The following is an 11,003-nucleotide window of genomic DNA, read 5'->3' on the forward strand; positions in this document are numbered from 1 at the left end:
GTCAAGCCAGTGCTCTCCAGCCCGTTGTGAACGTGTGTGTGTGTGTGTGTGTATGTGAGAGAGTGTGTGTGCATGCATGTGAGAATGTGTGTGTCTCTCTGTATGCATGTGTCTCTGTATGCATGACCTCCTGCTCACCAAAAGAATCATAAAAGCAGGAAGCAACATCACAAGAAACAGATCTTCCAGATAGGATGTATCTGCAATAAAACCTCCCCCAGCACAGAGTGGCTGGAGAGGTGGTCAGAGACAAAGGAATGGCTTTGATCCTACTGCTTGAACCAAGACTGTACAAATTTAAGAAACACAATGACAACATTCAACAATTAGACTTAAGACTGTGTGTACAGTGTAAAATGGTAAAAGTCCATGTTTGACTATATTATGATGGTTTTACATTTGATAGCATTAAATATTCCCCAGTGAGTGCAGGTACACTTCAGTCAGAGAGCATCTTTCCTGCCATGAAATCAGCATCACAGTCTCTCTGGTGACTCACAAACTCGCAGAGCTCAGATTCCTGATTTGTACTGGACATGTTAAGAGAAAAGAGAGGAAGAACGACCACCACCACCCTCCCCAGTCCAGACTCAACGACCTCCATCACACCTTTCACCCCCCTTTCCTCATCCCTGAAACTCAGAATACACACTCAGGATGTGAGCCGACTATTTCAGAAACAGAAGCTCAGGAAAGCCCCCAGACCAGACGGTGTTTCACCCTCCTGCCTCAAATCCTGTGCTGAACAGCTGGCTCCCATCTTTACCTGCATCTTCAACAGATCCCTGGAGCTGTGTGAAGTTCCTTTATGCTTCAAACGCTCCACCATCATCCCGGTCCCCAAGAAACCCACCATCGCAGGACTGAATGACTACAGACCTGTCGCCCTGACGTCTGTGGTCATGAAATCTTTTGAAAGACTGGTGTTAGCCCATCTGAAGGACCACCAGCTGGACCCTCTGCAGTTTGCCTACCGGGCAAACAAGTTGGTGGATGATGCAGTGAACATGGGGCTGCATTACATCCTGCAACACCTCAACCACCCGGGAACTTATGCCAGGGTCCTGTTTGTGGACTTTAATTCGGCTTTTAACACCATCGAGCCTGAACTTCTCTCCTCCATCTTATCGGTGACAAGAGGCCCGTGAAGGACCTGAACCCCGCCTCTGAAAAGCGACGAGCAGAAGATGATCGAGAGGGGAATGGAGAGCTGCGCCTTCAAGTCTTTGCTGGCCTGTGTGGGAGGGTTCGTCCTTGGAGGAGCTTTCGGTATTTTCACAGCTGGAATTGATACTAATGTTGGCATCGACCCCAAACACCCTTTGAGAACTCCAACAGCACGAGAGGTTCTAAAAGACATGGGCCAGAGGGGGATGTCCTGTGCCAAGAACTTTGCCATTGTGGGCGCCATGTTCTCCTGTACAGAGTGCATCATAGAATCACACAGAGGCAAATCTGACTGGAAGAATGCTGTGTACAGTGGCTGTGTGACTGGAGGAGCTATTGGCTTTCGCGCTGGTCTGAAGGCTGGTGTTCTGGGATGTGGAGGCTTTGCTGCATTCTCTGCTGCTATTGAATATTACTTGCGGTGAAGCTCTATGGGGTGGCTCGATGGACAAAAACATAAATATTACACACGTGGACCAGAGAAAGAAGACTTGCGCTGTGAGCTTGCTAACCGTGATGTTTCCCTGCACATCAAGGGTGGCTCAGCACCCCACAGTGTTATTGCCATCACCTGGCCAACAACACTCACAAGTGATCCAACAAAATAGCCATATTCCCCACAACACTAAAGGTCACAGCACAAAACACTCACCTCACAAGGATCTCATTAGCATCCATCAACACTGACATATGCACACACATGGTGTACACACAATGCCAACTTTAAAACAGCCTACCTGCCTCAGCTACAGACCATAATCATGAATGGTCTCAAACCTCCTACCAAGTTTGGTGCCACTGATTTACTATGTGCAACTCCCAGCCTAAAACACTGAAAACAACAAAACCCTAACTTTACCTACCCTAGTCTTCAGTGGTGTACCAGGCTCGAGGCAACTTTAAATGCAAACTCAAGAGCAGGCAGCAGACCAGAGATATAGTCTCCTACCAAACTCTGAAACGTACCCCCACCCAGGATAGCCACCAAACACAACAAATTAAAACAACAAAGCAAAACAACAAACAAGTGCTTCGCTGGAAGGGCAGCGCAGCCACCCAGCTGAAACACACTTACTAAAGGGAGTTTGCTCAATTACAGTGAACACCATCACTCACCCACTTAAAAGCAAAACAAACTGACATTCAGTCTCCACTAAAATGTCCAAATATCCCGGACGAGCCGCCACTTATGTTACAACCCGGCTCAAAAGCCGCAACATAAAAACGGAGATGAATAGCAGAGTGTTAGTGTGAAGAGGCTTTATCTTAAAACGGAAAACCAGGTTGGCTAAAATGGCTGATGCCACCAAGGCAAAGACAAGTGAACTCTCTGGACGCTTGCCTCAGGTATGCTTTTATCCACACCTGACTAGGTGTGGCCAATTAGCACCAGCTGAACACACTGAGCAGATTAGAGGCTGCAGAGGGACGTAACACTCTCCCAGCTCAGCGTGTCACCAGCTACCTGTCAGTGGATCACCAGCTTCCTGACAGACAGGAAGCAGTAAGTGGAGCTGGGGGAGATCACCTCTGAAACTCGGTCCCTCAGTATTGGTGCCCCTCAAGGATGTGTCCTCTCACCACTACTGTTCTCCCTCTACACTAACGACTGCACCTCCAAGAACTCGGCTGTTAAACTTTTAAAGTTTGCAGATGACACCACTGTCATTGGCCTCATTCAGGATGGTGATGAGTCTGCATACCGGCAGGAAGTTGAGCGGCTGGTACTCTGGTGCAGTCAGCACAATCTGGAGCTGAACACTCTTAAGACTGTAGAGATGACAGTGGACTTCAGGAGACATCCCTCAACTCTGCTCCCCCTCACCATATCAGACAGCCCTGTGTCGACTGTGAAGATCTTCAAGTTCCTGGGTACAACCATCTCCCAGGACCTGAAGTGGGAGACCAACATCAACTCCATCCTCAAAAAGACCCAGCAGAGGATGTACTTCCTGAGACAACTGGGGAAGTACAGTCTTCCACAGGAGCTGCTGATCCAGTTCTACACTGCGGTCATTGAGTCTGTCCTGTGCCCCTCCATCACAGTCTGGTATGGTGCAGCCACTAAACAGGACGCGCAGACTGCAGCGGACTGTACGGGCAGCAGAGAAGATCGTCAGCACCCCCCTGCCCTCCATACAGGACCTGCACATCTGAAGAACCAGGAACCAGGCAGGGAAAATCATCACAGACCCCTCACACCCTGGACACAGACTCTTTGACCTGCTGCCCTCTGGCAGACGGTACAGAAGCCTGCAGACCAGGACCACCCGACACAGGAACAGTTTCTTTCCCCTCGCCATCTCCCTCTTGTGGGACGATCGTGGCTCAAGAGTTGGGAGTTCACCTTGTAATCGGAAGGTTGTCGGTTCGAGCCCCGGCTCGGACAGTCTCGGTCGTTGTGTCCTTGGGCAAGACACTTCACCCGTTGCCTACTGGTGGTGGTCAGAGGGCCCGGTGGTGCCAGTGTCCGGCAGCCTCGCCTCTGTCAGTGCGCCCCAGGGTGGCTGTGGCTACAATGTAGCTGCCATCACCAGTGTGTGGATGTATGTGTGAATGGGTGGATGACTGGATATGTAAAGCGTTTTGGGGTCCTTAGGGACTAGTAAAGCGCTATATAAATACAGGCCTTTTATTCCTAAACAGTTGAACTGTCACACTGCTCCCACTGCCAGACTGCAACTGCACCTTATGTACATTCTGTAGTATTCATTCCACCTCATTTCATTTCTGTCGTCCTGTAGTTTATGTATATAAGATCTAGATTGGATATTTATGGTTGGTTTACACAGCTTGTGTATGTTTGTGTATGCATGTGTAGCTGTATATATCCACACGTGTGTGTGTGTGTGTGGGTGAATTGTGTTGCTTACATTGTTGAGATATACATTGCTGTGCTTGAGAGTCACCATCTACTGGAACCAAATTCCTTGTATGTGTCTGTGCATATACATGGCCAATAAACGCGATTCTGATTCTGAAGAAGCAGAAATGGCTTTGGAAGAAGATATTCCAGGATTCCAACTTGAGACGAGGGAGTTTGTTTATGTCAAACATCAACGAGAACAACAAGGACTCAGTCTGTTGAAGCCACTTGTACCTTCGTGTGTTCGTGCTGGAAAACTATTAAAGACATAAGAGATATGATTTTCCACATAGAAAACTGACTGAACTCTGGCTTCTGCTGAGAGAAAAATCACACAGCTGATTTGTTATAGCTGCAATCAAAGCAGGAGGATGATGAGGAAGAGCTCATACAGGAGGAGTGTTTTTGAGAGAGGAAGATGGACGAGAGGACAACAGGAGAGCTTTTGATTATTACTGCGTCTTAGATGGGATTATTTTGAAGTGGAAGGGAGATGTGTGTTTGCCTGTCCCCACGAGTCAAAGTGTCACAGAAATGAAAGCAGAAGAAAGATATTAGAAAATGATTTCCTGCTGCTAAAGCCAGATGGGTCTGTGCCGCTCAGAAAGAAGAAACAGGTTGGCGCTACTGGCAGCTGCTGTCATTTACACTGTGAGTCGGAGAGCTATCCAATTTCCTGAGATGAGTTCAGCCAGTCGCTGAAAGAGTGTAAAAATATCTGTGTCCATAAAGTCACACTCAGGAAGTGATAACCACACAGCAACGGGACTCCTCCTAAAATTAGGCTGAAGTCCGAGGACACGTAAAAACTCCTCGTGTTTCAGAAATCTGTTGTGTGAGCGTTTGTGTGCAGAGATCCGTCGAGTCCTCCCAGGTTTGAGGCATCGATCACTGGTGACATTTTCCTCCGGTGAGAACGCCACACAGGAACTTATAAATCAGTTTTATTCAGTTCAGTCTGAGTCTCCGGTGACGTGTTTGTACCTTAACCCTGTAAGGCCTAACGTATCACATTTCATACGTGAGTGTTGGAGACTTTTATTTAGCAGGCTGATTGTGTTTCCTCTGAAGAACTGCATAATACAGCTTCAGCAACAAACCTGGATAATAAAGGACTGACCTGAACAGGCTCCTCGATTCAGAGATGGTCTTTCCCTTTTCACGAGGAGGGGCCTAAGGGTACATCTGTTGCCATCTTACCATGCTGTGATTGCAGCCATTCCCCAACTCTCTGTGAATGGGACTCATGGTCTTTGATCAGTGGGCTTTGGTCAGTGGTTGTTGATCAATGGTCATGAGAATTTGCATAATTACGATTAAGGAACTGACCTCCCAGCCCATTGTTCCTTCAGTGGGCTGGTTTCAGTCATTATGCAAATTTACTGAGACTGAAGAAGTCACTTGGATGAGTGACGAAATGTTTCTCCAAAAAAACGCTGCGTCCAGATGAACAGAATCAACTTTTTGAGATTTACTTACCTGGATGATTGAGAATGCATCAAGACGACGTAATGACATGCATCGTGGTAAATGAACACGTTATGAGTGGAGGATGAGGACGAGAGGGGACCCAGGAGTCTACAGCAGCATGAAGCATGTTCTGAATGAAGCTTCAGCCCAGATCAAATAAATAATATTTGTTTCAGTCACTTTTCAGCAGCACTCTGAGTCAGCCTGCCACAAAAGGAAAGGTGAAGCGAGGCCGGAGACAGTGAGGCAGAACAATAATCACTCATACAGGGGAAGATGTGAGATAGAGACATAACGAGGTAGAAACTGACCCGGGACTCTTCGCTGATTGTTTAAGACAGCTGTAAACATCTGTGTGCTTCGCTTTGCCTCCCCGTCACCTCTCCTTCCCCGTCTGACAGTTCAATTCAATTCAATTCAATTCAATTTTATTTATACAGCGCCAAATCACAACAACAGTCGCCTCAAGGTGCTTTATATTGTGCAGTAGATCGTACAATAATAGATACAGAGAAAAACCCAACAATCATATGACCCCCTATGAGCAAGCACTTTGGCGACAGTGGGAAGGAAAAACTCCCTTTTAACAGGAAGAAACCTCCAGCAGAACCAGGCTCAGGGAGGGGCGGGGCCATCTGCTGTGATTGGTTGGGGTGAGAGAAGGAAGACAGGATAAAAGACAGTGAAGACGAGCTGGACTGCCCCCCCTCTTCCTCCTCCACAGGCTGCAGTGCAGCTGGAAATGGGAGAAACAGAGAGGAAGCTGGGTAATCATGGTTGTAAATGAAGGAGCCGGGGTTACGTATTCAGTGCCTCTCATGAGTTTTCCTGATACACCGGCTACATAGGGGAAGACAATGTTGTTGCGTCTGTCTTTCTTATCCTCCCTCGCTGGTGTCTGATCTTCTTTTCTGTGCCTCTTTGCTGACTTTAAGAACGCCCATTTAGGATAGCCGCACGTTTTGAGTGCTTCCTTTACATACTCAGGAGAGTTTTCTCCAAGCATGACATCCCGGTGCATTTCAGACCCAGCAACACGCTCAGACACAAACTGGTTCACCCGAAAGACAAAACGCCAAAACACAGACTTAACAATGTGGTGTATGCTGTACAGTGCAGCGAGGAATGCCCAGACCTCTACATTGGAGAGACCAAACAGCCACTACACAAGCGCATGGCACAACACAGAAGAGCCACCTCCACAGGACAAGACTCAGCAGTTCATCTGCATCTTAAGGATAAAGGACACTCTTTCGAGGATGCGAATGTTCACATTTTGGACAGAGAAGACAGATGGTTTGAAAGAGGAGTGAAAGAAGCTTCTATGTCCACTGTGAGCGACCATCTTTGAACAGAGGCGGTGGTTTATGACACCAACTCTCTGCCATCTATAATCCAGTTTTGAGATCCCTCCCCAGACGCCTTAACGCCCACTCACATCCTGAGTCTGATCTCAGGAATTCGCATGATAAGGTGGGGGCAGGTTTCACAATGAACTCACCCGAAACTCTGGCTGATTGGGACCCACACCCAATTTCACACCTTGGGTCAGGCGATTAGAGGATCATCAGGGGGTCCTTTTGTCCCTCTGTGGGGGGTTACTCCCACTAGGTTTATATCTTGGACTCTCCACCATTTGACCTTAGAACTGAAGAAGCTTCTCGGATGAGAGGTGAAACGTCTTCAAGTAACTTAAAGATGTCCAGACGCTTTACTTTGCAAGCTCCTTTGACTACGATGACCTGGATAACTGAGAACCTTCACAGACATCAGTACACCAACCTTCATTAATGTAGAAGCAGACTCCACCACCCTTTGTTTTCCCTGAGAGCTCTGTTTCGCGGTCCGCCCGGTGAAGTTGGAAGCCCGGCAGATTTAAGACAGCGTCTGGGACTCGCTCACTGAGCCAGGTTTCAGTGAAGCAGAGGGCAGCAGAGCGTGCAAAGTCCTTGTTAGTCCGGTTTAAGAGCAGTAATTCGTCCACTTTGTTTGGAAGAGAGCGGAGATTCGCGAGGTGAATGGAGGGGAGTGCCGTGTGGAATCCTCGCCGACGTAGTTTCACCAGCGCACCAGCGCGACTCCCCCGTCTACGTCTTCTCCAGGAGCCACAGAGAGCTGCTGCGCCTCCAACTAAAATCTCCAAAAAACTTTCCGGGTTTGTGAAAAATGGATAAGAACTATAGTGAGACGACTGCCTGATGTTTAGCAGTTGATCTCTGGAGAAAGTGATGTGGTCTGAGTGACCAAAAGTGCAGAAAATAAACAGAAACAAGAAAAGTGCGAGAGAGTGCAGTACCGAGGCTGCCATCCGCGGCGCCATCTTGGATATTTATTATTGCAATAATGCTAAGTTCTTGTGCTATTATTTAGATTGGGTTTTGCTGTGTTCAGTCTAGTTTTCGGAGCTGTTTGTGATTAGAAATAGCGGCTACGGGATGGTGGTTACTGGCTTCGCTCTCTAACAATGAAAGCTTTCCTCCTGCTGCTGCTGTATTGTTGTTTTGAGGAGAACCAGTGTGAACTCCCTCGAGAACAAACAGACAAAGACGTCTGCAAATAAACACACCAATCTGCCAACACGACACAAAACACACCCACACAAAGCTCTGCCTGTTGCTTTGGTCTGTGATGCTAATCACAGTTTTCAGCACGAGGGGGTGGAGAAGAAGACGGCAGGAGAGGAGGAAGAGAGGAGGCAGTGAGAGGAGAAGAAAGGAGAAAATGAGTGATGATAAGGTAACTCTTACCTCCTCAAAATGATCTGTGTGTATTTCTAAAGCGGTGATCCAGCCATGGTGTGGTAGTGATGGTTGCCAGAGTGAAGGAACGTGTGTGAATGGACTGAGCTCTAATTTGGCACTCACGTGTGATCAGAGGTGACTCCTGTGTGGGATAGTCTGCATGTTAATCAGTGTTGCCTCCCTGAGGAAGACGGGAAGGAGGAACACCAAAACCCTTTTTCTTTTTTAAAGTACCCACTTGGATCGGCTCGACGCCACTGCAGACCACACGACTTGGTCGGTCCGATGAAGAGCCTTCCAGACCGCTGCTACATGTTGTAGCTGTTCTCTGTCACTGGGGGGCAGCGTCACAGACGTGTTTGAGCTGTTGGCACTGCTTTAAGCTGAGCATGCAGACTGTCTGAGCTTCCAGTAGTTTTTTCACATTTCTTGCTCTTGTTGTGAGCTCAACTTTCAACCAATCAGGGTGCTACCTACGCATCGCTGTGATCCCCATCAGGCTTTGACAGCTGCATAGCAACATGTCTGTGTAGGCTGCACATCCAAAAAGTGTGCTGCAGAGTAAACTAAGCTGGAATTCACCAGTCAGACTGTAGCAGTCACAATGGTGTGGTGTCCCTTTAAGACACCCAAGTCGAGGGTTGATGGTGTCATCAGTTTGTGCCACTGCTCTCTCTCTCTCTGGGATTATGAGGACACGTGCCTGCACGCTTGTGCTTAACGAGGGACGGATTTATGTTTTCTTCTCCAGACCTTTTTTTTGTTTTGTTTGCAACGCTTGGGTTGTATGAACGCTGGGCGTTATGTTGTTGAGCCGCAGCCGTTCAGCCGGGCTTTTATATGGTTGTTGAAGAAGGCGTATTAAAGAACCACCGTGGATTGCCGATACCAGCGAGAGTGTGTGTTCTTCCGACTAGCCTGCTAGGTGTTTTGCCGCCTCCTCTCAACCACGCAACACAACCCAACGTTACAAGACCAAACTTGTCAAACATGACCAAAGTCTGCTTTTTTACTTTAAACGAGACTGTGAGGCTGTCTCAAAGGCTTGATGCTGTTTATCTGGACGTAGCATTTCCAGGGGAAGAACAAGAAAGCTCCAGGAAAGAAGGACAACCACTGCCTAAGTGAAAACCTGTAGTGATCCCGTACGTGTCGGGAGTATCAAGTGAGACACGTTTTTTCTAAACACCGGGTCTCTGTGGCTTTTAGACCCCAAAACACGCTGCGCCAAAAATTGGTCCACCCCGAGGATCGGATGCCCCAACACAAACAGAGTAACATAGTGTACGCTTTTAAGTGCAGGAGGATTGCCAGGATTTATACATCGGGAAAACCAAACAACCTCTGGCTACAACACAGAAGAGCCACCTCGTCAGGCCAGGACTCTGCAGTCTATTCTATTCAATTCAATTCAATTCAATTCAATTCAATTTCTTTATTGTCCCGCAAGGGGAAATTAGTTTAGCAGCAGGAGGATAAAAATAAACAGAACAATACTATAAAATAATAATAACAATAATAATGATAGAAAGTTCAAGGACAATTATTTGCCATTAAGGAGACAAGACGCAGTAGGGATAAAAGAGACCTGGAGTCTTTTAGTCCTCCTCGGAGGTATTCTAAAAAGGCGGCCGGAAGGCACCAACTCAAACTCACTGTGAAGTGGATGGTTCACACAGTTAATAATAGAATGAGCCTTTCTAAGCACATTTCTATTGTAAATGGCCAAAAGTTCATCTTGCCAGCGCCCTGAAATTTTGCTAGCAGTTTTTACCAGAAATCCCAACCGATTCTTATTCTTCACCGTCAGGTTACCAAACCAGGCAGCGATACAAAAAGACATCACAGATTCGATAAAACTTCTATAAAACAAGGACAACATCTCAGATGAGACATTAAAAGATCTCATTTTCCTTAAAAAGAACAGTCTTTGTTGAACTTTTTTAGTAGTGGCATCAGCATGAGATTCAAAACACAGTTTATGGTCGAGTACCACACCTAGATATTTATAACTCTCAACGATCCCAACATCGGCAGTTTTAATGATAGTGGGTGATGAGCTATAAGAGGACTTCCTAAAATGTCTTTAGTTTTTGACACATTAAGTGAAAGGAAGGACTCATCACACCAATTCACAAAATCATCTACAACCTGTCCATGGCCTGACTCGTCCCCCACTAGAAGACTGACGATCACTGTGTCGTCAGCAAACTTCAGGATGTGTCTGTTTGTGAAATTGCTGCGACACTCATTCGTGTACAGAATGAACAGAAGGGGAGAGAGGCAACAACCCTGGGGTGATCCAGTAGAGGAGGAGAGCACATCAGAAAAGACATGATTTACCCTCACACATTGTGACCTATTAGTCAGAAAGTCTGTCACCCAGCCGACCAGACTAGTGTCAAGCTTGAAATGATTGTAAAGCCTGTCAGCAAGTAAGAGGGGTTGGATTGTATTAAATGCAGATGAAAAGTCAGCAAATAATAATCTTGCATGGGTGTGGGGGGCCTCAAGATGCTTATACAAGAGATGCAGGAGTGTGACAGCAGCATCCTCCACACCTCTCCCTGCTCTATAGGCAAACTGGAAGGGGTCAAGATGGTGTTCAACCTGCATTAAAATCTCCTTCTTAATTATCTTCTCAAATGTCTTCATCACTAAAGAAGTCAGAGCCACAGGCCTAAAATTATTCAGTGCCTTAGGAGAACTGCCCTTAGCAACAGGAACAATGATCGCATGTTTCCAAATCTTAGGTACTG

At 47.0% G+C, this 11,003-nt stretch overlaps 1 pseudogene; it reads left to right on the forward strand.

Moving 5' to 3' along the window:
• Positions 1–902: 902 nt before the first annotated feature.
• On the forward strand, positions 903–2,001 carry LOC120720150 (annotated as a pseudogene).
• The last annotated feature ends 9,002 nt before the right edge of the window (positions 2,002–11,003 follow it).

Source organism: Simochromis diagramma, unplaced genomic scaffold (assembly GCF_900408965.1).
Source record: "Simochromis diagramma unplaced genomic scaffold, fSimDia1.1 OVJJ01000561.1, whole genome shotgun sequence".
Classification (NCBI taxonomy): domain Eukaryota; kingdom Metazoa; phylum Chordata; class Actinopteri; order Cichliformes; family Cichlidae; genus Simochromis; species Simochromis diagramma.